The following is a 26,992-nucleotide window of genomic DNA, read 5'->3' on the forward strand; positions in this document are numbered from 1 at the left end:
CATATTATTTTGTATCATTGCTGTTTACCAAGTACCTAGAATTTTGTTTGGTACCCAGTAGATTCTCAATAAACATAGATTGAATAAATAAATTAATGAAGGAAAAGTTTCCTTTCTGATCTTTCCTTGTCTATAGAGGCCTCTTGACAACCTGCCCCAAATTGAACCAATTCCTTTTATCCTTTCTCAATGCTTCCATGGATTATATCACAAATACTTTATAATTTTTAGGTTGAATTTAAACACACATACATAAAAGTCATTCTTTCCTTCTTTTAGACTTATATTTCCTTGATTATTTATTAAACTGATCTATAAGAGGTGTGGTCTTTCTCAACATTTGGAATGTATCCGTGCACATGTAGATGCTTCATTTTTTAAACTGTTTTTAAGACTTGCATAAAGGGCATAGGTAAAACTAACAGTCATTCTCAGGCAATTTTTTTTAGAATTTGTCTAAAATGTTCATTTAGAAAACATTGATGAGGTAGAAGAATCTATGAGGATATTAAATACAAGCTGATTTTAATTTTTAAAACATTGTATTATTTTGATAATTAATCAGATAATTTTCATATGCATAATTAGAAATTGATTGTATTGATATCCTTTCTAATTAGTTTTGGCAAAATGACCTTTAACTGAGTTCTCATTATCCAAAAACACAAGAAATGCTTTCTAGTTAGACATGCTTTTTATTTAGAGGATATTTATATTTAGAAATGCTTTATATTTAGAGAAGTATAGACAGGCTTCTTAGACAGGCTCCTCTAATTCTGCACACTAAAATACAGTAATGTGTTTCTTACTAGTCTATGAGGACTTCTGGGGTCTTGAAGAAAGGTAGTTTGAGCTTCCACAAAGGTAAATGAGAAGACCTAGTATGTACCGATCTACTATTTATTTTACTCATTTTGACATTAGGCTTTCACTTTTTTGAATTTTATTATTATTTTTTAATACAGCAGGTTCTTATTAGTTACCTATTTTATACATATTACTGTATATATGTCAATCCCAATCTCCCAATTCATCCCACCACCACCACCCAACCCCTGACATTAGCCTTTTTTTATACAGAAAAATAAATTCAACAATTTCATTGTTTTTCAATTAGCCCCCCTGTACATTAGAATTGTTATGTAAATGACACAACGTAACTCCTATAACTCCCCTAACAATGAGAGGCCTTTCTAGATAAATAAATTGAGACTGTCAGTTTTATTATTCAAAAATAGTAACGTGAGGGAATTCCCTCGTGGTCAAGTGGTTAGAACTCCTTGCTTCCACTGCAGGAGGCACGGGTTCGATCCTTGGCTGGGAAACTAACATCATGCATACTGCATGGCATGGCCAAAAAAAAAAAAAAAAGGAAAATAAATAAATTTTAAAAATAGTAATGTGATGTTTTCATTACATGTTAGATTTATTTTACTAAGTTATTTTAATGTAGGTGATACTTTATAAATCACCTATAAGATATAAAACTTAATAACTAAGTTAGATGACAAAATAAAAGTGTTAAGATGGCTTATGTGTCACGGATGCATTATTGACTTTATTTCAGTGGGACTGTAAAATTAAAGGTAACTGAGCTATGTGGGGTTTATGGTCCTGTAGGGAATAATGGACAAACCACAACATGTCAGTCTTAGAAGTCATTAAATAATTTGTCATTAAAGGGAATAGTGATGAGAAGATAGAGAAGAAAAAAATCACTGCAAAATGAAATATTAGCTTCTGTATATTAAAAAGGAGAAAGGCAAAGGAAATACAAATCAAAAAATGTGAGGAATGACCTTAACCTGGAGTTTAAATTCAACCTAAAGAATCAAATACAATATGATATAATCAATGTAAGAGTTGGGAGATGGAGAAAGTGAGGGTGGTTCACGTTGGGGCAGGTGGTATGGGGTTGCTACAGACAATAAATATTATTTCAGCCTGAGGCATTTTGAACTGATAGCTGAGTAAGGAAAGAAAATCTAAGGTCATTTAGGCATATTATTAAAGTTTTGAGAAGGAACTGGCAAAAGTTTCTGATGACCTGGGTAATAAGAAACCTTGGCTGGCTAATACTTGTCATAAAATGGTGATCAGTATTGTAAAATGCAGGTTGCATTCCAATCTATAATCACATGAAGAATTTGAGTGATGAGAGTAAACAGTAAATATATTGAATAAGTACGTTTTAACTATATAAGTGAATTAAATAGCTATAGACCTAGCAAGAACATGTTATATAATTATCACTATTATATCTAGTTTCAAGTTTACCTGGTAAATTTCTTAAAAGGAACTTGTGGATAAACTATTATGTGATCATTTCTTTAGCCTATTTATTTAACTGTGTGGCATAAATATTATTTAACACTCCCTCCCAAACTTCTGTAGAATTTTCACAGAAATTTCTACATAGGCAATACTAAAAAAAAACTTAGTAACAAGTTTTTAAAAATTAACATGTGAGATCTAAAGTGCAATCTTTGTTAAAACAGTATTTTTTCAAAAGCCATGGCTGTCTGTAAAATGCTAAATGGAATGCCTAAAGGATAGGTTAAAATACATAGTCCCAAAGATCCACTGGCTTTATACAGGGTAGCAAAAACAGTTATTTACAAATAAAAGAAATGTAAGAACAGGAAGTTTTTAGTCTTGGTGTAAATCAGGATTTTAACATGTATGCAAAATTAATTGGACTTAGAGAACAATCTTGCTTGACATATTATGTATTGGTAGAATGTACTTGCTATATTATATATAATTTTTCTATATATGATTTATAGCCATTGGTTGAATGGATTAAATGGTTTGGGCATTACAGTGAAAGTTTTTTATTTTATCTTTTTAAAGGGAAATGTGAAAAAATATACTTGTCTTAATGCATTTTTAAAATTCAGACCAACAAAATTACTAGTTCTTAAAAATACTCCTATCAACTATCCAAACTGTGGTAATAGTGTTTAAACCACTATAAGCCTAGAACTACAACTATTAACCCTATGCTAACAAGAATTGGTCCTTACTTGAGGCTTACTATCTACTATGCGTTAGTCACTCTTCTAAGTGCCCTATATATGTATAGGCTCATTAGTCCTTGGAAGATTCCTGTGAGAAAATATTAATATCCTTATTTTTCAGATAAGGAATTTGAGGCAGAAAAATACATAGTGAATTGTCCAAAGGCACAGAATTAGAATCAAATGGGAATCCAGGAAGCTTTGACTTGGAACTGTGGTCTTACCCATCATGTTTTTATTGCCTCCCATTAAGTTACCATGAGCGCAAAGCACAACATTTGTTCCAATTTTTCTACTGGATTTTAGAATATACCAAAGATATAATGGGAAATGGAATTATCAAGATTTAAATTAAACTATCTCACGTATTATCAAAACATTTCCAAATTTCCACTTGAAGAAAACATCCCTACATTTAAACAGCAAATTTCTAATCAAGATGATGCTATGAGTTTACATGTGAAATACCCAACTCTACGTCAAAATGACAACAGAATATGTGTACACACGCATGCATGTGTATGAACACACACATAAAAATAATGCTTCTAAATAATGGGAAACAAATATAGCCAGATCTTAATAAAAACGACTATATATAAAGAATAATGAACCTGGATTTTGAGTGTGTGTGCATGTGTTTGCAGAGGTAGAAATATATGGATACCTCTATGTATATATATACACAAGATAATTACTTTAAAAAATACTTTAGGCAAGCCACAAACATATAAAGTTACAACACAGATATTCACAAATATAGAAGTTCAGCTCAGGAGGTCCAGCACCACCCATTGGGAACCTAGCAGGAGTGACGAGCAAGAATTACAGGAAAGTAATATCCTGGACAATCTGAGCTGAACTTTTTTTTCAAAATTGATGAAAAAACAAATGGTTTCTTTATTTGTCTTCTTTATATTCAACCATCTTGGCCACTCCTCTCATTAGTCTTCTTCAGATGGAGAGCATACCAAGTACCAAGCAAGAGGAACACAAATTTTTTTACACACAGGTATAACACAATGAAATGACAAAATACCCAGAATAAAGGGAAAAATATTAAAAACTGGGAGAAAAAAATTAAATAGCAACCAAATTAGAATAACAGAAGACTTTTAATCAGTAAAAAATAAGATTCAACTGATAAAAGCAAGATAAATATAGTGGTGCTTAATGTCAATAATGCATTTTTATGGATTCCTTGCCATCAATGGAAGTCATCATGTATCTCAGGGGGATGAATGATGGTGTGTTACTGGAAGCCCTAATAGTCAAAGAGCAGCCTCAGGGCAAGATGGTTAAATAATCTTATTTTCCTTTGCTGACAGCATCAGGTCTTCTGGGGTCTTCTGGATATCTGCTAAGGCGTTACACTCACTTGCAGCAAATTTATAATGAGGATACAACTTTTATCATCCCATCTAACCTTTCTCTCTGATATTCCTCTGCCTTCCTGAATAGCAAAATTACAGATTGACTACTTCCCCAGCAGCCAGTGCTGCATACATTACACCTCTACAGACAGGAACCTTTGGGTCTCCCAATTCATTTACTACTCAGGAGTATAGAGCAGACCAATTAATGAATACACCTTGTTCATGTTAGGTAACAACATAACTACCACTGCCAGAGAGTTTGGAATGACTCCCACATTCTCATTTTAACATTAACCGCCAACACCACTCTTTTAGCAAGACTGAATTGCAAGAGTATTTCTTTAAGATATCTTAGAATCTGTGATGGATTTGGAATTACCTGAAATGGTCACAGTTTTGCCCAGACATCACCAGAGAAGCTCAACAAAGTGGATTTAGTAATGCTATCAGAATGAAAAAAGATATATGCAATGATTCTGCCTCATCCCTTCATTTTAGACCCCACTGTTTCATTTTTTCACCAATATTTAAGCATGTTTAACTATTGTTTTGTTTTTTGTTTTTTAATTGATTCTGGATCAAGTTTATGTTAACCAGCCTAAAGCCAAAATTTCCGATCTGACTTTCAGACTTAGTTAAATGAGCAATTAGGAGAGAAAAGTGTCATGCATTAACTCTGTGGACAGCTCTGTAAGCAGTCCATTTTTTTTATGCTAAAAATTTTAAGGAGTTCATCCTTTTTCTTATAGTATCATCTACACAGCTCTTAATAAAATTTTTACGTCACAGAACTGAGCATGCATTCCAGGACACCAGTCAATATCTCAACTTCTGCCACAAGATATGGTCTCATATTTTCACATCCACGTATCCAGAGGCTTCATTATTTTCTCATCTCCAACCTACATCCCATATCAACCCCAGGTTCTACCTGCCAATCCAGGTGATTACACAAAAGGAGCTGAATCTCATCATAAGTGTTTTTCCCCATCAACAGAGGAATGGATAAAGAAGATGTGGCACATATATACAGTGGAATAAGAACAAAAAGAACAAAATAATGCCATTTGCAGCAAGATAGATGGACCTAGAGATTGTCATACTGAGTGAAGTAAGTCAGACACAGAAAGACAAATATATGATACTGCTTATATGTGGAATCTAAAAAAAAAAAGGTACAAATAAACTTATTTATAAAACAGAACTATAAATTTGCTGCAAGTGAGTGTAATGCCTCAGCAGATATCCAAAAGACCCCAGAAGACCTGATGCTGTCACAGATGTCACAGATGTAGAAAACAAACTTATGGTTACCAGGGGATAAGGGGGGAGGGATAAATTGGTAGACTGGGATTGACATATACATACTACTATACATAAAATAGATAATAAGAACCTGCTGTATAGCACAGGGAACTCTACTCAATACTCTGTAATGGCCTATATGGGAAAAGAATCTAAAAAAAAAGAGTGGCTATATGTTATGTATAACTGATTCACTTTGTACACCTGAAACTAATACAACATTGTAAATCAACTATTCTCCAATAAAATTTGTTTTAAAAGTTTTTCCCAGAAAAGGTTATCACAGGCTAGAATTCAGTCTCTGTTTACTATAACTTCTGTGAACTACCAATATACAAACAAACTTGGAAAAATTTATACATGAAACCAAGCAATCAGGTAAATGGGTTCAACTTCCAGATGCCACCACTTATCTTCATGGAGAAGCAAAGAAAATTGGTTAAGTTGTAATAGAGCACTGCAGTGTGCAGCCCCCTTAGCACTCTGCCATTGCTGCCAGCCGTTACCCCCACACACACACAAGCACCGTGTTACCAGGCAACGGTTACCGGGAGACCATTAATGTGCAACAGTTAGAGCCGTGTTAGAGGTCCTGCTCAGCTACTGGTCGGTGCCGCAGTGGGCCCCTCCCCTAAGCAAGCATCTGTCAATGAGTGACAGTTAGTGGGCTATTCAGCCATTGGTCGGCGCTGCAGTGGCCCCACCCCCAAGCGAGCAACTGTCAAAGAGCGACCATTAGAGGGGATTAGGCCAACTGTCAGCAGGTTGTCAGGTGGAGAGTGAGGTAAGAGGCAGATCCCGGCCTTCTCCCTGGGGCCCGCCAGCTCACCCGGCCTCGGGCTGGCGGGTGACCATGGGGACCCAGAAAACAGGCTGGGGGTGTGTCCTGCAGGGCTCCAGAGCCCTCGCCAGAACCGCCCACTAGCCAGGCCCAGGCCCTGTGGCGGCTGTGAACGTCTCCCCCCATCCCTTCCTTTGCGACCTAATGGCAGCGGAAGTCTGCATGGGACACAGTCTGGGGGACCTGGCCCCCACCTTTTGGGTGGCCTGAGGAGCCTGAGGGCCAGTTGGGTCCTGGCTGCCTGGTTCCCTCAGCAATGACAGCTGGGCAGGGTCTGGGGACCTGGCCCTGAGAGAGCCACCAACTGTGATCTGCCTCTTCAGTCAGGCCTGGGCACTGATGGGAGGACCTAGACTGAGTGCTGGACGAATGCTCTGGGGCAGAGTAACCCCCACCCTCCGCAGGGACCCCCTTCCCTTAGCCAGATCTGGACCTCGAAAGGTGAAAGTTGTACCTTGGGACCTTCCCCTTTCTTTTTTCCTTATTACTATTATAAAAGCTCCATACTCTTCACCTTAATATAAAATTCCAAGCTTATCTTTCGCTAATCACCTAGGATAAGCAAATTATATAAAGACTGTGGTGGCCTTGAATGCCAGACAAAAGTATTTGGAATTAATCAGTGGGCAATGAAAAAATATGGATTACTTTTTAAGAGAACTGTGATGACCTAAGCCAACCAAACTGTCTGCAGTGCTGGAAATATTCATATATACAGTCAGTATGGAAGGTACTGATCGCATATGTCTATCAAGTGTTGAAACAGTGATAGTGTGAATAAGTAAGTTTTAATTTCATCTTAATTTACATTTTAATAGCCACATGATGCTAATGATTACCATATAATGTGATGCAGATCTAAACTATAATTTAGAAAGGTTAATCTGACAGCTTTATATAAAATAGCTTAAATAATTAAAATATTTTAAAATAATTATTCACTTTTTATTATAATGTCCAGCTAGAAATAATCAGTTTGAGTTCTGGTAGAATGATATTGGCAACAAATAGCAAGGGAGGGAATTCAGGAAGATTAAATCTTTGTATGAATGGAGATAGACATTTAGTATTAGAAATATTATATTTGAGGTGCTAGAGAGATAATCATTTGCATAGTAAAGCTATATAAGTTGCCCACTTCCTGATGAGAGTTGAAGTTATGGCTATAGAGAAGATTATCAAGTTATCCTCTAAACATACTAAGAGAAGTCTAAGGTTAAAGCTTTGTTGTAACCCCCATGTAACATAAACTCCCATATAATACAAATTATAGTTTTAAGCTAGAAACAAATGTCACATGTAAATGGGGTCATTGAGAGAGTTTAATTAAGAGACCACCTATAAAAGTATGGATAGGATTAAGGCACACCAACAAAGAATGAGGAGGTCCTAGAGGGATGCCTTTGCCAGAACGTGCAGAGAGCAATAGCTAAAATTAGAGGCAAGGGCTGAAGGAAAATAATAGATGCCTTAGAAAACAACCACTAACAATTCATATAATAGTAGAGAAGGATATTAGGGAATAAATGCTTTGAGTACTTCCTCACTTCAATCTTCTACTAGCACCTGTCATTGGCTAAATTCAATCAGATGATCGAGGGCAAGAGGGTCAGTTTTGTACATAGGACAGTCTCCTGGCTCAAAAACAGACACATAGAGCAGTGAATGGATCTAGGGTGGCTAATGTTGAAGATCCAGCACACTAATTTAGGTGGTAAGAGAGGGGAAATAGAGAACACAGCAGCTTTATTTTGTCAGACAAGATGTGTGAGATGTCATTGATTCATTTATTTAAAAATTTTGTATTCAGGGTCTTCTTGTGCTAAAGTCGGGTTAAAATAATAAAAATCTGTAAAAACATCACTGAAGATAATGACTTTGAAAACATCATTTAGTTTGGAAGTCACTAATAACTTTTTAAATGATTTTAATACTATTTTGGACACAAGCAAGACTGTAAAACTGTTTCCTTTGGAAGACAAATGAGATTACTTGTCAAGATGGCAGACTGAACAAAAGCATAGTGACCCACATTTTCTCCTAATTCAAAGAAATGCCAGATAAAAGAGATTTAACTATACATCAGCTACAAACAGCTCCACTTGAAAAAAAAGCAAACAGCTACACTTGAAAAAAAATAAGAGACAGTAACTAATATAATGGGTCTGAGAAGAAATGGACAGTCATGGATGGAAAAAGCCAGTGACACTGGAAAACAGAAAATAAGGATCAGCCTACACAGGCATACACAGACAGAGGTATTAAAGCAAGCCTCATGAGAGACAGGAAATCAGATCTGGATTTCTTAAATGGTGATAGAAACTGTGACCCAGGACTGAGCAAGTGAATGGGGTTCTAAAATAGTTCAATGAAACGATCTGCAAGTACCAAAGAACATTGATTTTTCTCCTTCTGGAAATGAGAAGAGTATAAGCCAATACTATATATGGCTAAAATGTCCAGTGGGACAGTATCACGGCTGTTAGGAGTTCTAGTAATTTTGTCTGTGTGGGTCCCTTCCTCAGTAAAATATAAATATATATATTAGAACTTATATATTATGACTATGCTAGTATAAAAATGAATATAAGCCAGGCTAAATTCATTGCTATATATTTCTTCTTATTATATTCATTTTTCTTCTGATTTTAAAAGATATTAAAATGAAAACATTTCCCTAGGCCCCTAGAATATTGTAGGCTCTAGGTACTATGCCACCTGTGCCTCACAGATAAGTTAGTTTTGGCGGATAGACTGTTCTTCATGTCATACAAAACTGAGTTTCCTAACATAAGACCCACGTCAGGAATCTGCAACATAGATGACAGCAAAGAGTCAAATGAAATATCATGCAAGAAGATGAAATACAACAAAGAAAAATAATCTCATATAACATGAACTTTCAAATAAAAACTACAGAGCTCATAAGCTTTCAAACAAGCATTACCTTTTTTAACAGAAAATGCAAAAAATTAAGGATATTAAACATCAATAGATAGAAATATTATGTGGCATTCCCCAGAGGACCATGAATATTGTTGAGGATGTCTCAAAGTATGAAGAGTAGAAAACATGCAGTGAATAAAGAAATTTATTAAATAATGTGGTGAACACATAATAGGTGACCCTCAATGAGTCACGCTTAGTATACTTCCTGGAGTACAGGTGGAATCTGTAACTTGCTTCTAATCAATAGAACTTGACAATGATAATGGGATGTCACTCCCATGATTGTGTTTGTTATGTAAGACTCCTAGCCACTGCGGAGAGAAAGATAGTGATAGAGGTATTCTCCTGCTGGCCTTGAAGAAGTAAGCTTCCATGTTGTGAAAGGATCTCTGTGCGATCCTTGTGGGCAGCTTCCAGAACCTTGTGGAGCCCACAAGTCAATGGTCAGTAAGAAGAATCCGGGGGCCTCAGTTATACAGTCACAAGGAAATGAATCCTGACAGTAACCTAAATGAACTTGGAATCATATTCTTCCCCAGTCAAGTTACCAAAAGAAAATGCAGGCTGGCCCACACCTTGACCATAGCATTTTAAGACCTGGAGCAGTGTCCAGCTAAGCCATGACAGGACTCCTGGTTCACAGAAGCTGTGACAATGAAAGTGTGTTTTTTTTCAGCCAGTAAAGTTTGGTAATTCATTAAATAGCAATAGAAAATATACAAATAAGAAATGATAAGTATGAAGAAAAGATCTGAGAAATGAAAATATTCAGATGTTCACATAAAAATTCACATACAGTTAACAGAATAAATATTAGACACAACGCAGCTGAAAAAAGATTTAGTGAATTGCAGAATAAACAGTGTGAAATGAAACATGAAGAGAAACAACTGTGGCTAGAATGAGTAGCTCCACCACATAGTTAAAATAAGTTATCGAGGGAGGGAATACTGACAATGAGGATAAAGGAATATTTGGAGACTACTTAAAAATAAAGGAATATTATGATTAAATAGCTTTAACACTAAATAATATGTAAATCCTCAGATTGAAAGCATTATCAGGTTACATTAGCAGAGCTAAGTTAATTTTAGAAAAATCATCACTTAATCATTGCATAGTGAAGTTGAACATCAAATATAAAGACAAATATGAAAATCAAAGAGAAAAGACTGATCTGAAAAAGTACAACCATCAAATTAATAGCAGATATGTTATAAGCAGGAATGAATCAGTAAACACTGGAGTCATAGCTTCAGAGTGAATGGAAAATAACGGTAAATTAGCATTCAGTTACTCTCTACTGTTGTTCAAGTGAAAGAGTACACTGTCAACATATTGGGGAAATGATGCAGAAATGTACTATCTAGAGACCCTGAGTAAATGGATTACTAAAGACTATCATTCATTACAATGAAAAATTAATTCAGTAGAAAAATTAATCCAGAAATTAAAAAAAGGAGTGGGAAGCTAGGGTGAACAAAGAAATTCATATTGCAAATCAGAAGGTACAAATAATATTTATTTTAAACATTAACTTAATTAATTAATCAATCAATAATAATGCAAATCTTCCATTCAAAACAAACTGGAAAGTATAGATATAAATAATATAGAAAAGGAAAAGAGAAGTTCAAAGAGAAATCTTTGCCCTCTAACTTTTATTCTACAAGAGGCCAAAGATTCTAATTAATTTTAATTACAAATTAACATATTCATGCTAAAATATTAAATATGCTATGGAAAAACTAATACGTGTATTTTATAAACCATTAAAGAAAAAAGTCTATATAAAAAGGACTTTATCAATCCTACAAATTAAGAAATTGGAAAAAGTAACAAAAAGCACAGCAAATAAAAAACACAACTTAAGGTGATAATAACTGCAATATATCCCTATAGTCACTATAATCTCATCTACTAAAAATGAGAGCACTTCCCTTGTATCTATGTACTGTTTTAAGTAATAAAACTCAGCACACCTTCACAGAATAAGTAGAAATTAATGGATAGAAGAAAAACCTGAAAAAGAGGAATCTCCCTCCCAAGAAAATTCTTGTGCCTCAATATTTATAATAAAAAATTAAGACAAAAATATCAAGTAGGAAAATACATACTAAGAAAAGTCAGGGTATACAAGTAATATTTTAAAAGAGTCATATATATATGTAACTAAAATATAGTCAAATTATACAAAGAAAAAATACAGATAAAACCCACAAACTTATAAGAAATTCACAAATCCACAATTATAATAGAAAATTGTAACACATCCTCCTAGCCAAATTTTATTCAGCACATAAAAGATTGGTATGACATAACTTAAATGCTATCGTATGCCTATGAACTGTATCAACAGATTTAGGAATATACTGTGCAATATTATTAATACTTTTGAGTCCCAACTCTATTTGATGATGGAGGTGTACAGTCTAGAAGGCATTTTTTGCATTTTACAAGATTGAGAAATAAATATATTTTTTACAGATATATTTATGCAACACCAATGTTTTAACACTGACCAATATCAAGTTTGCATATACTATAACAATTTAGGAAGAATAAAATGGAATGAATTTTTAATTAAGGTTAATAATTTCCAAATTTAAATGTGAGTATTTATTGGGTTGGCCAAAAAGCTCATTTGGGTTTTCCATAAGACGTTACAGAAAAACCCAAATGAACTTTTTAGCCAACCCAATCTTATCCAATACTATTCTCACAATAGTCTTAACTAAAATAATCAACTGCATTATCAACTCCTTTAAAGGCAAAGGTAGTAGTAGTGTTTTAGTGTCCTGTGTTTTAGTGTCCTGTAATCCTGCCATACATTAGACGCAACTTTTCAGGGACAATTTAGGGCATTAACCAACGAAACGTCAATATGTGAATAAAGCCCATGAGATTGATTTTGAGACAAAATTTAAACATTCTAGTGGTAACACAAATGTACCGACATCTTTATGTCCCATTTGAATCATCAGTCCCAGAGATGGAAGAGATCTTTGTGGGAGATAACCTTACCAGCTAGCTGCTTATGTATTTTTTTCAGCAATATGAGATATTAACTAAAAATGACTAGTTAGGACTTTCACTACACAAAGGAAAATTTAAAAAGACCTTAAAAAGAATAACCCTGAAATTCCTACCATTTGAATGATCCAGAAGGTCTCCATTTTAACAGAGAGATCCAAGTACCTAGGAAAGAGATGACATCATATATAATCATTTGTTAATACATTTTCAATAAATAAGTCAGACAATATAGCCAATCATATTTCAGGCAAAGTGGGTATATTGGTCCTAATGTGAGAGAGGTATTAAAATTGTCCTATTATAGGGACACCAGGTCATAAAGAGTTGGGGAAATTGCCCATGGTAAGGAGGGTTCTTAATTAAATATTTGACTAAAGCAAACAAAGAACTCTATTCACGGGAGAAAAAAGACAATGACTGAAGTGAAAATAATAGAAAGCAATAATGATATTATGAACTATTGGGACTGCTTACTTTTATCAGGTGATTAACTTATTTTATTATTAATAATTATCACATAAACTTAAAGAATGCTTTAAGATTTTTTACCCACACATATGTGGTTAATTAATTTATGACAAAGGAATCAAGAATGTACAATGGAGAAAGCACTGTATCTTTAATAAATGGTGTTGGGAAAACTAGACAGCTACATGCCAGAGAATGAAACTGGGTGACTATCTTATACCATACACAAAAATTAACTCAAAATGGATTAAAGACTTAAATGTAAAACCTGAAAACATAAAATTCCTAGAAGAAAACTTAGGCAGTAAGCTTCTTGACATAGGCCTTGGCAATGATTTTTTAATCTGACATCAAAAGCAAAAGCAACAAAAGAAAAATAGACAAGCAGTACTGCCTCATACTAAAAAGCTTCTGCACAGCAAAGAAAACTATCAATAAAAGGAAAAAGCAACCTGCTAAGTGGGAGAAAATTTTTGCAAATCATATATCTGGTAAGGGGTTAACATCCAATATATACAAAGAACTCATACAACCTAACAGCAAAACAACAATTCGATTAAAAAACAGGCAGAAGATCTGAATAGATATTTTTCCAAAAAAGACATACAGATGGCCAACAGGTACATGAAAAGCTGCTCAACATCACTAATCCTCAGGGAAATGCAAGTCAAAACCACAGTGAGATATTACCTCCCACCTTTTAGAAATGCCGTTACCAAGATGACAGGAAATAACAAGTGTTGGCGAGGATGTAGAGGAAAAGGGAACTTCTTGTGCACTGCTGGTGGGAATGTAAATTGGTGCAGCCACTATAGAAAATGGTACAAAGATTCCTCAAAAAATTAAAAATATAACTACCATAGAATGATCCAGCAATTCCACTCCTGGGTATTTATCTGAAGAAAATAAAAACACTAACTTAAAAAGATCTATGCCCCATGTTCATCGCAGCATTATTTTTTTATTATTATTATTATTTTTTTTTTTTGCAGTACGTGGGCCTCTTACTGTTGTGGCCTCTTCCGCTGCGGAGCACAGGCTCCGGACGCGCAGGCCCAGCAGCCATGGCTCACGGGCCCAGCCGATCCGCGGCATGTGGGATCCTCCTGGACCGGGGCATGAACATGTGTCCCCTGCATCGACAGGCGGACTCTCAACCACTGTGCCACCAGGGAAGCCCCGAAGTATTATTTACAATAGCCAAGACCTGGAAACAACCTAAGTGTCCATCGATGGAGGAATGGATAAAGACATTTTGGCATATACATATATAATATAATATTATTCAGCCATAAAAAGAATGAAATCTTGCCATTTGCAACAACATGGATGGACTTTGAGGGAATTACGCTAAGTGAAATAAGTCAGACAGAGAAAGACAAGTACTGTATGATCTCACTTATATGTGGAATCTGAAAAAAAAAACACAAACAAAAAGCTCATAGATACAGAAAACAGACTGGTGATTGCCAGAGGCTGAAGGGTAAGTAATTTTTCCCTTCAACCTGAATAATTGTGGGAAGACAGTGTGACAGTAACAGTTTAAATGATACATCTAAATTACTGTCCTTTAGAGAACTGCAGGAGGAATTTAAATTACAAATGGGTGAAGGGGGTCAAGATACAAACTCTCAGTTATAAAGTAAATAAGTCATGGTGAAGTAATGTACAGGATGGTGACCATAGTTAATAATACTCTATTACATATTTGAAAGTTGCTAGAGAGTAAATCTTGAAAGTTCTCATCACAGGAAAAAAAATTTGGGGGGTTAACTACATAAGGCGACAAATGTTAACTAGACATCAATATTACGCTGATCGTTCCACAATGTATACAAATATTGAAATATTATTTTGTATATCTGAAACTAATATAATGTTATGTCAATTATACCTCAATAATAAATGAAATTATAAACATAAAAAATGATTTTCTCCTCCAAAATCTAGTTGAAGAAGTTAAAGATCGGAAATTATTGCCTATGCTCATATGGGCAGACATTGAGAGAACTGAGACTAAATCAGGTACATTCGATTTCAAAGCCTGAATTGTTTTCAAGGATACCTGATACTTCTTCGAAGAAACTGATAATGGATACAATATAACATACAATTTAGTTGCTATATTTGAAAAAAGACCAAGTAGGATTTAATCATCAGGTCTTATGAACTGTGCTAGTCTGATGAAAAATCGCTATTATCTTTTCCAAAGTTTCTGGGAAACAAATGTTTCCTAACTGAGGGAATAAGATAAAAGATAATAAATTAGTTAATAACAAAGATTTTTAAAAATTGATTGATGATGAGTATTTTGGTTCTTATTATTACTAACTGTTCTATATTAAAGGAGGAGAAAGAAAAAATAAGTATAAGAGAAAACCTTATAGATATATCAGTTGAAAATCTGAGTGATGGATTGGAAGAGTGCACAGATTATTTTTATTTCCAGTTCCTATTGAGTTCCTACTACTTTTATTTCAAGTTCCAGTGAGAGCCAGACTGGTCCTTCTTAAGATTCCTAGTTTCTAAATTCTTTTTTATTCATAATTGTACTAGTATAAAATATGTTACAGGCAAATAATATTTATTAAAGTGTTGAGTGTGGCAGTATGTGTGTGTGTTTCTATATATAGTTCTTTACATTTCAACAGAAACTAATACATCTACTGAGCATGAATAATTCACATGAGGATCATATGTCTATTTTCTTTGTCATTTGTCCAACAATTTACTTCCTTTTGGTGACACTAGTAAGTCAACATGGAGACGCCTTGGCATCTTAATTGCTCCTTTGAGAAAGGAAACCTTTCTAACTTAAAAGGACAATGTATTCATCTGGAATTCTTTTCATTTATTATTTAAATGCTCCCTAGAACAATTCATATATTCCTTTATTTGATAAAATATCAGGTTAAGAATAGCTGGGGAGTAATTTTTCACTTCAACTTGAATAACTGTGGCAAGACAGTGTGACAGTAGAAGTTTAAATGATATATCTAAATTACTGTCCTTTAGAGAACTGCAGGAGGAATTTAAATTACAAAACAGACAACAACCTAAATATTGTCAGCTAAGCAGAAGCCTCCCTCAGTTCATCTAAGTTCCTACTGAGAATTCTCTTATTATGTGTCTCATGCTAGTTTTCCAATGACAAACTACGATTTTAAGCTATACATTTTTCTTATGATTGCATTACTCTATAGGACCGTCAAAATAAAGAAAAGGACAAATAAAGAATGCTATATGAAGCAAAAAAGAAGGTAGTTGAGTTTTTAAAAGAAAAATTCATGGTAATGCAGGAATTAGGTATGCACACAAGCAGAAAAAACATGAAATTACCTTTGTTAAATATTGCAGATTATGAAAAATACCATTCTTATATAGTGCGTTTATAGTGGCGTAGTACAACAGTTAAGAGAGGACAGTAAACCGTGAGATTTCCTCTGGCTCTATCTCCTATCATATCCCTTCTGTGGGTTTTTTTTTCCCTGTTGCATACATCCAGATTTACCCAGATCATTGAAGTCTTGGATCACACTCTACTTGAGATTGATATATTATTAACAAACTACTAAAAGAAACCCCTTAGAACACCAAGATAACAAATCAGGTGTCCTCAACTTGTACTTTGGATTTTTTTTTTTATTTATTTTTTGGCTTAAGGTAAAACAACATAACAAGTACCATATAGAGAGGAATACAAACGTGAAGTGGAGGCTGCTTCAACAGACTGATAGAAAACAGGCACTGATAAACATGCAAACAGTGCTATAATTTACCTGTAGACAAAGCTGTTAAACACACACACCAACAATAGCCATTAGCAGAAGTGGTGCCTAATTACTTTTTATAATTACGATAGCTGTAATGTGAGTATCAGAGTAAGTTTATCCTAAGAACTGTCCTTTAAGTCTCAGACTTGTCTATTTATCCCAGGTTGTCTTCCTCTGCTTAGCTTCATGACGATACATATCCATATGTACCATCATCTGACCACAGAATGCAGATGTGAGTAAAGCAGGCCCTAGCCAAAGGGCAAGCACTGGAATCAACAAAAGTCAGTTGCAGGACAATAAACCAGGGTAAATGCTCATTGCAGATCCCTTACTATCTGGGGAGAGACAACATCTCAGGCAGCAAGCTTAGTAAACATCAAGACCAGAAAGTGTACAACTGCTGCCAAGAGCTTTAGAATTTTCCTTCTTATAAGGCTTGATGGACGTTATGGTCAATACCAGAAGTAATCATCTGAGTTACTCTCTACTTCACTCGAAGAAATCATGCTTATTCAAAATTATAAACCAAATCTTACATCACCCTAGATAATTTACAATTTTCCAAAAATTTTAAGAACCTTTTTTTAGAGTAGTTTTAGGTTCACAGTAAAATTGAGAGGAAGGTACAGAGATTTGAACCTATACTGACACATCATTATCATCAGTCATAGTTTATATTAGGTTTCACTCTGGTTGTATTGATACTTTCTATAGGTTTGAATAACCATAGGGATAGCATGTATTAACAATCATAGTATCATACAGAGTATTTCCACTGCCCTAAAAATCTTCTATGGTTCAGCTATTCATCCCTCTCTCTCCCTAACCCCTGGCAACCAATGATCTTTTTACTATCTACAGTTTTGCCTTTTACAGAATGTCATATAGAAAGAATCATATGATATAGATTATTTTAATGGAAAAAATATTTTCCTACACTTTGTCTTCATAATCCTATTCCTTTGCATCCCTCCTTAAAGCCAACCACTATCATGAATTTGGATGCATAAAGCCATTTAATATCTGTGTGTGTGTGTATGTGTATATATAGATAGATAGATATGAATAACATATACAATATTTCAATTTTTAATTAAATTTCCAAAAACTATATTTTCTTGAAACTTGTTTTTCATGGGACAATATTAGCTTTGAAAACTATCTATAATGAATAAATATCTAAAAATTTAACCAGTCCCATACTAATGGATTCTTAGATTCCTTTTAAAGGTTTACAATTACCAAAAAACTGAAATGATTATCCTTATATGTTTCCTTATTTAAATCCACCAAATGTCTCTAGCATATATTTGTAATTTGAATCAGTATATGGAGATTTGCACAATTGCTAAGCAGCACTCCAAGGTGGTAAGGTGGTTTTACAAAAAATTTACCCTCCCACAAGCACTTCAAGAGTTCCTATTTTCAAAAGGTTTTTATTCCCCATATAGATTTCCTACCTCTTTCCTTTGCTCAATTTTTGACTGAGTTGTAGTTCCTCACATATTTTATTAGATTTTTTATTGTGGATGTTAATACCTTGCCTGTTATGTGGGCATATTTCTCATAATGTTGTTTATTTTTGTCTTCTCTTTGTTTTTGATCACTCTCATCTTGCTATATGAATGTCTATTTTATTTGTTTCCTAAAATCATCTTTTGATATTTTTGAGCCTTATTTTATTCCATTTCAATATTTTATTACTACCTTTTATTTACAAAAGGTTAATACAGCTATTATTTAAAAACCTATGATTTAAAAACTGAACTCATTTTAAATATTTTTAAATTAATGGATTTAAAATTATAATTATAACATTTCTTTTAATGTTCCACTTATGTTGTAATACACAAGTTTTTATATTATATAATGTCTCCCCCGTCATTCATTGCTAAATATTTCAGCATCCAATGTAATTTTCTATTAATCCATGACGTATTTAGACTTTGCTTAATGGTTACTTTCTTATTATATGGCATTTTTAGTCAGAGAATATGTCTTTCAGATAGTGTGTCTTATTTTATAGTTTATTTCATTCATTCTGTAGATGCTCAATTTGTAATGATTTTTGGACAAAAGCTTCTAAAATATATTTTAAATTAATTATATTTATTATATTGTTTAAATCTTCTGAATCCTTAGAAAAACTGACAGCTTTACTTACCAGTTTCTAATTAAATCATTTTAAAATATATCACCACCTTTTTGTGGCTCTTTCAGTTTGTGCAATTTGGCTTATATATTTCATGTCTTTTTTTTTAGGTAAATACAAATTTATAACGAATTTATAGAAGAGTTATATCTTTTTTATTGGCTGTCTTATTTTGTGGTACTCCTCTGCATCCCTATGAATTCCTTTCCACTTAAGTGCTATGAGATTATGTTTATGGGATTGTTAGAGCAACTTTCATTGATCCAAGTTAATTCTTGCCAGTTAGTTCAGTAATTGTTCAATTTGTACTAATTTTAAAATGGCCCATTAGTTGAATGACCATTTCTCTAAACTTATTTTATGTTAACACGTTGGTTTTGGTTAACTAGTTTTCATTTTTTCTTCGTCATGCAATGTAAAAGAATGTTCAATCTATCTAGGTTGGCTTGCTACTGCTGCTAAAGATTCGGGGGCATAAAGAGAAAAGGATTGAAAAGCATGTGGCAAATTTAGGTATGGCAATGACACTAATCAAAAATTTTTTGATTATTTTTACAACATTCTTGTTCAACATAGTTTTTTATAAGTAGACATGATCATAAGATTTTTTAATATTAACTATATTCTGGAAGATATTTTCATAAATGTATTTATAAATTTGTATCTTTATGAGAATATTGTGCCCCTCGATTCCATATCTCTCTCCTCTAGTCTTTTCCAGGTGTAGCACTAGAATTTTTATTTAGTTACCAGTGTAGGCAAATGACTTTCAGTTATAATACTCTCTATGAAGGCAAAGGGAAACTGGTCAGTGAAACATAATATCTAAATGTAAAAAGCAGAATACCTGAATCAATAATTCACTGGATTGATTATCTAAAATTATCTATTTGGTGATTTGTCTGATTCTACCTGTCTTTGATTTTTAATTTTCCATATATATTTTTCAGTTATTTAGCCTTTCCCCTTTAAGATTACAGAAATAATTTTTAATATGTGTATAAATTTGATATTTGACAAAACTGGGCATAATTAATGAGAAAGTGATAAATTATGTTATAGATAAGCCTGGTACATTTAGGAAAATATTAATTTTGATCACTGTATTACTACATTTACAAAAGTTTTCAATTAGATTAAACAAATGTTAAACATGTTAAATAATTTTAGTAAACTCTAAGAAATTTCACATAGTTGTTTGAGAACATTAAGCAAGTTAGATAAATCTAGATATTAATTTGATCTAATTGACTAAAAATATTTTGAAAAATGTTGGTTAACCAAAGATACTAAAACAAAATCAATAAATTCATAAATAATTAATAATATATGGACAAAACTCTATGAAGCACAGATGACAGCCACTGAACTAAAACTATAATATAGAAAGAGCTCTTAAAAGTGACCTAAAAGGCATGGAGGAAACAAATGCAAACTGCTAACTGAAAGAAGTGAATCTGAAAAGGCTACATACCATATGATTCCAGTTACAAAGCATTCTGGAAAAGGCAAAACTACAGAGATAGTAAAATGAACAGATTACCTTGGTTTCAGAGCAGGCAGAGAAGGATGAATAGGTTAAGCAGAGGGGAATTTTAGAGTAGTGAAACTATTCTATATGATATTATAATGGTGGTAACATGTCATTATTTGTCAAGACTCATAGAGTGTAGAACACAAAGAGTAAACCCCTTAAAATGCTGGGATCAAATTTGACTCTTCCTTTTCCCTTGTCCATCTCACTAAAATGTTATCAAGTCCTTTAATGTCCAATTTTTTTTCTTTAGTTGATCATGCTTTCATTGTCAAATCAAGAATTCATTGCCAAATCGGAGATCATAAAGATTTACTCCTATTTTTTCTAATAGCATTTAAGAATTTTAGCTCTTACATTGTTGATGCACTTTCAATTAATTACTGTATATGGAGTGATATAACTTCATTCTTTTGCATGTAGATATCCAGTTGTCCCAACATCATATGTTGACAAGACTATTCTTTCTCCACTGAATAGGCTTGGTGACTCATCAGTTAGTGATACATATTCGGGTTTAGTTCTGTACTGTCAAGTCCATTCAACTGGTCTACATGTCTATCTTTGTACCAGTATAACACTGTTCTGATTATTTTAGCTTTGTTGTGAGTTTCGAAATCCGGAAGCAAAATTCCTCCAATTTTTTTTACTCTTTTTCAAAATTGTTTTAGCTATTGGAGGCCCACTGCAGCTCCATGTGAATTTGAGGATTGACTTCTCCATTTCTGCTAAAAGGCAATTGGGATGTATGTCAAGAAATGTGTCCATTTTACCTTGAATGTATAATCTGTTGGTTTATAATAGATTATAGTATTCTCTTATGATCCTTTTAGTTTCTGTAAAATGGAGAGTAATATTCCTTTTTTCATATCCGATTTTAGTTATTTGGGTGTCTCTCTCTCTCTCTCTTCATTAGTGAGTTTGGCTAAACATCTGTTCATTTTAATAATGAAAAGAAATAAATTTTGGTTTCATTGATTCTATTGTTTTCTATTCTCTATTTCGTTTATCTCTACTGCAATATTTATTATTTTCTTCCTTCTGATGGCTTTATGTTGGTTCGCCCTTATATTTCTACCTCTTTAGGTATAAAGGCAGGTTGCTAATTTGAGATCTTTCTTCTTATTAATATAGATAATAAATATAAATAAGTATACATATATATAAATAAATAATAATAAATATATAAATGCTATAGATGTCCTTTTAGTAGTTTGCTGCATGCCATAAGTTTTGGTATGATGTGTTTTCATTTTTATTCATTTCAAAGTATATTATAGTTTCCTTAGTGATTCTTCTTTGACCTATTGGTTGGTTGAGAGTATGCTGTTTAATTTCCACATATTTGTAAATATTCCAGTTTCCTTTCTTTTATTTCTTTCTAGGTTTATTCCATTGCAGTCAAGACATGGAACTTTCTATTACTTCAATCTTTTTAAGTTTATTGAAAATTATTTGATGGCCTAAAATTTGCTTTATTCTGGAAGATGTTCCATGTGTAGTTAACAAGAATGTGTAATCGATTGTTAGGTGGAGTGTTTCTGTATATTATTAGGTCTAGTTGTTTTTAGAGTATTGTTCGAGTTCTCTATTTCCTTATTGATCTTCACTCTAGATGTTTTATCCATTATTGATGGTGGGGTTTAAAGTCTCCAACTATTATTGAGAAGTGTCTATTTTTCCCTTCAATTCTGTGAATTTTTACTTCAAATATTTTAAGGCTTTACTGTTAGATGTGTGTATGTTTATGCTTGATATCTCTTCTTGATGAACTGACTCTGTCATCAATATAAAATGTACCGCTTTACCTCTTCTAAATTTTTTGTCTTAAAATTGATATTTTCTGAGAGTAGTAAAGCCATCCTGGTTCATTTTTGGTTACTATTTGTATGAAATATCTTTTTCCATTCTTTCACTTTTATCCTCTTTGTATCTTTCGGTTGAATGTTAGTCTCTTGCAAGCATCACTTGGTCGGATCATGGTTGTTGTTTTCTTCCATTCTTACAATATCTGTAAATTAATTGGTAAGTTTAATCTGTTTATATTTAAAGTAATTACTAATAATGGAGTAATTGTTTCTGCCATTTATTATTGTTACATATTTTTATTCTTCAATTTTTCCAATATTGCCTTCTTTTGAAGTTGTAAAATTTTTTTCCAGTGTACCATTTTAATCACCTCTTCATTTCCTTTACTTTATATTCTTTGAGTTATTTTCTTAGTGGTTACCATGAAGATTACAGTTCACATTTTAACTTTATAACAACTTATTTTGAATTGATACCAAAGTATCTTTAATAGAATACATTAACGATGCTCCTATCCAACTCTGCTACCACCTTTATGTTGTTAGTTGTTATTTGCCACAAATTCTACCACTCTATTTTTGTGCAGTAACATATTTATTGTTGTATGCACTTGCTTTAAAACAATACAGGAAACAAGAAAGAGGAGTTACATATCAAAAATAAAATATACTAGTGTTTATATTTACTTAAGTAGTTATCTATACCAATAATCTTTATTTTCTTTTCTTAAAAAAACTTTATAATTTTAGAGCAGTTTTAGGTCCACAGCAAAATGAAGAGGAAGGTACAGAGATTTCCCATTACCTCCTACCCCCACACATGCAGAGACTCTGTCTTAGCAACATACTGCAACAGAGCAGTACACTGTTACAACAGATGAACCTACACTGACACATCATAAACCTAAGTTCTATAGTTTACATTAGGGTTCACTCTTGTTGTAAATTCTGTGGGTTTGGACAAATGTATAATGCAATGAATCCATCATTATAGTATCATACGGTGTATTTTCACTGCCATAAAAATCTTCTGTGCTCTATTATTCGTCCCCTAATGCCCACCCCCTGATCTTTCTACTGTCTCTGTAGTTTTGCCTTTTCCATACTGTCATATACTCGGAATCATGTATTATGAAAGCCTTTACAGATTGGCTTTTTAAACATACTATTATGCATTTAAGATTCCTTCATTCATGTCTTTTGATAGATTGCTAGCACATTTTGTTTTACTGAGAAATAATATTCCACTGTCTGGATGTGCTGCAGTTTATTTATGCATTTACCTACTGAAGGACACCTTTAGCTGCTTCCAAGTTTTTGCAACTATAAATAACGCTGCTATAAACATCCATGTGCAGGTTTCTGTGTGGACATACGTTTTCAATTCCTTTGGATAAAAATATCAAGGGGAACAAATCCTGGATTATCTGGTAAAATATGTTTAATTTTGTAAGAAACTGCCAAACTGTCTTCCAAAGTGACTATACCATTTTGCATTCTACCAGCAATGAAGAAGAGATCCTGTTGCTCCATATCCTTGCCATCATTTTGTGATATTGGTGTTCTAGATTTTGGCCATTTTGGCCATTCTACTAGGTATGTAGTGGTATCTCATTTTAATTTGCGTTTCCCTGATGACATATGGTGTAGAGCATCTTTTCATATGCTTACTTGACATCTGTACATCTTTTTTGGTGAGAAGTCTGTTAAGGTCTTTGGTCCATTTCTTAACTAGGTTTTCTTATTGGTAAGTTTTAAGAGTTCTTTGTATATTTTGGATAAGTCCTTTATCAGATGAATCTTTCACAAATATTTTCTCTCAGTCTGTGGCTTGTCTTCTCATTCTCTTAATTCTCTTCAGGCAGTTCTTACCAGCTCAATAGTTGTTTTAGTGAAGGAACTGATTCCTGGAGCTTCCTATTCTGTTTTCTATCATGTTGTCTCTCCATATTATCATTTTTTTCCTTTGGATAACTCATTTTCTTAATGACCTATACCATTCTCATTGTTCTAGTTGTTGTATTAATTATTTTTAATAGTATTAAGTTTGAAAGGGAAAAGAGATACTTTTCTATTTCAGTATCCAATTATCTTACAGAAGCACTTGCTATCTTAACTGTAAAATACTCTGCAGCTACTTTTACTTTCTTTTTATCACTGTTCGCATTGCCCTTTGAAACCTATGAAAAAAGTATACATTTTCATGGCCAGGTAACTCTGGGTCTTAGTTGGAAAAAAAATATATTGAAGTCAAAAGAAACAGAACATTTTTTATTTTCAGAACTACTCCTGGTCACAGATCTTAGATAATTTACACTTCTTCAAGACCTGAACAAACTCTCCAGCTACTCTTGGATTTCTGTTTCTAATTTCAAAGCCTGTTCCTAACTGAAAAGAAGAGATTTAGACTTAAAGATTCCCACTGGTGAGGACTGGCCTCTGTTTTGTTCCTTAAAACTTCTCTTCCCAATCATATGGGTTATATGTACACTGCACTTGGTTATATGTATCTATGCTCTTAATATCACAGAATGTAACAAAATATTTTAGATTTACAAAATCAATGGTTTTTAAATTTTATTAAAGCAATAAATTTTTTTCACACAGAATTTACAAGTACATGTTTATGTGTAAGTTTATGTGTGTGTGTGAAAGTGTGTGTGAATGTGTGTGTGTGTAAAAACAGGGCTTTTCAAAGGACAGAACACCCCACCCACTCACTTTCCTTACCCACTTAGCCCCTTCAGGAAATTCTTAAAACACCTTTGTGTAATCATCTGACAAGCCTAGGCATAATTGCAACTACTTATGTAATCTTATCTACTTGGACAGTTTAAGAAACTAACATACAAAAAGTGGTGATTTATGCAAGATCCCCAATGCATTAATGAACAATGAATATATTCTAGGTATATCTACCATTTTCGTTTTGTTGTTCTTGTTGTCATAACTCTTGGTTGGGCTGATTAACTGAAATCTACATTGGGACACAAAGCTCAGTAATTTGAAGTGATGGGAGAAGTGCTTTATTTATGATTTTATGTACATATGAAACAGTAGATCAAAATATTAGCTTCAGTCAAAGTTTTGTGGACTGCAGATAACAGAATTCAAGCTAATGTAAGGAAGGAAAGCATATACTAAAATATCTTGTATAATTCAAGTACAGTAGAGTCTCATAAATGGCAGGAACTAGAAAATCATCAGAAATCCAGAACTCAGGCTATTCTCTCTTAATGCATTTTATTATTTATTTATTTTTTTTAAATAAATGAAAATTATTTATGGTCTAAAAAACACTTGAGGATAAATCTGAGGAATACAAAATATAGGAGAAAACAATAAGCATGGAATGCATTCTGTATCATCCAGTAATTTTGCTACAGTGAGTCCGTTTTCAAGGCAGTCTTAGGTTTTTACGGCTTATAATGGAAGCCTTTATGAGAAGATTCTGACTTTGAGAAATGACGTGTGGAATTATGCTGGTTTGTAAAATGAGTGTAATCCAAATCCTCAGCCTCTGTCATGGTAGGTGGTAGTGGCCGTGCTGGCCTGTCATTCTTAGAATGGTGATGTTCATCACTCTCTTTTGACTTTGAGTGTGCTGATTTAGCTGTCTTGGACTTCTACTCGGGGTCATGCTTTCTTTTGTCCAAAGATGATTTCTCCCGTTCCCTGGCTTTCTTGTAAGCTTTCTTTTCTTCAGCCATTAGAAGTCTAGCGATTTCCTCATCCTGAGCTACCTGAGCTGCTCTCATGTCCACCTGGGTAGCCAAAATTTCTTCAGCCCAGAGGGATGAAGGAAGGGGTCTCTACTCCATCACGAGTGACCAACAGGGATCAGGAATGGAATGATGCTGAAATTGCCAGAAAAGTGCATTTTATTTTTGCTTCTCTTCTATGATTGCCTAATTATTTTCCCCCAGCATCCATTATTTAATTCTCCTTGCACACAGGAAAAATATAAGGAGGCCACAGCATCTGGTGGCAGCCCCACTAGATTTTATCCTTTGCTCCTGCAATTTGTCCCACACCAATTCCAAATATCCAAATGAAAGAATCTGCTTGAACTGGTTCAGATGAAGTAAATCCTCCTGGCCCATTAACTGCAGCTAGGGAGTTTGCCATAAGGTTTAAATAAGACAGTTCATTGAAAATTCATATTTTACAGTCTGGTAAAAAGTAAACACTGGCAAAAGGCAATAAACAGGCAGAGCATAGGCTATTTAGTGCAGTGAAAATACTGAAAATACTCTGTATGAAATTATACTGATGTATATATGTCATTATACATTTATTAAAACTTACAGAATATACAACACCAAGAGTGAATTCTAAGGTAAACTATGGACTTTGAGTGATTATGATGTGTCAATGTAGATTCATCCCTCATAAAAATGTACCATCTCGCGAGTGCTTTTGATAACTGGGAGGCTATGCATGCATAGGGACAGGGGTTACAGAGGAAATCTCTGTGCCTTCCTCTCAGCTTTGTTATAAGCCTAAAACAGCTCTAAAATAATCTTTTAAATATAATTAAAAATAAAGTAAACAATAAATCTTCATCATTATCTTCACTGTCACCATAATATGCACACTGATGGTGAAGGACAATTCTTCTAACTCTAACTTATGTATGTATTCTAAGGTAATATGCGAACCAAGTATTATAAACCGTTTGAGAAACAGGAAAATCTAAAAGGTAATACTCCAATGGATTACTCCAA

Source organism: Monodon monoceros, unplaced genomic scaffold, assembly GCF_005190385.1.
Source record: "Monodon monoceros isolate NGI ecotype Baffin Bay Population unplaced genomic scaffold, NGI_Narwhal_1 Super_Scaffold_18, whole genome shotgun sequence".
Lineage (NCBI taxonomy): Eukaryota > Metazoa > Chordata > Mammalia > Artiodactyla > Monodontidae > Monodon > Monodon monoceros.